Here is a 580-nt window from a genome sequence, read left to right on the forward strand (position 1 = left end):
GAAAACCCCGAGACCGTCATCTTCATGGGAGTAGAAAACCCCGAGACCGTCATCTTCATGGGAGTAGAAAACCCTGAGACTGTCATCTTCATGGGAGTAGAAAACCCCGAGACTGTCATCTTCATGGGAGTAGAAAACCCTGAGACTGTTGGTCTTTATGGGAGTAGAAAACCCCGAGACTGTCATCTTTATGGGAGTAGAAAACCCCGAGACTGTCGATCTTCATGGGAGTAGAAAACCCCGAGACTGCCATCTTCATGGGAGTAGAAAACCCTGAGACTGTGAGACTGTCGGTCTTCATGGAAGTAGAAAACCCCAAGACTGTCATCTTCATGGGAGTAGAAAACCCCGAGACTGTCGGTCTTCATGGGAGTAGAAAACCCCGAGACTGTTGGTCTTTATGGGAGTAGAAAACCCCGAGACTGTCATCTTCATGGGAGTAGAAAACCCCGAGACTGTCATCTTCATGGGAGTAGAAAACCCTGAGACTGTCATTTTCATGGGAGTAGAAAACCCCGAGACCGTCATCTTCATGGGAGTAGAAAACCCTGAGACTGTCGGTCTTCATGGGAGTAGAAAA

General features: G+C 48.1%; 1 protein-coding gene across 2 annotated transcripts in view; it reads left to right on the plus strand.

Annotated features, from left to right (window-relative positions):
• RELN (reelin) overlaps nt 1-580 on the plus strand; it is a 549,393-nt gene that overhangs the window by 388,547 nt on the left and 160,266 nt on the right. The gene's annotated exons all lie outside the window — the stretch shown is intronic.

The sequence above is a fragment of the Echinops telfairi genome, unplaced genomic scaffold (assembly GCF_000313985.2).
Source record: "Echinops telfairi isolate 266 unplaced genomic scaffold, ASM31398v2 ScPeMD7_23;HRSCAF=83, whole genome shotgun sequence".
NCBI classification, from domain to species: domain Eukaryota; kingdom Metazoa; phylum Chordata; class Mammalia; order Afrosoricida; family Tenrecidae; genus Echinops; species Echinops telfairi.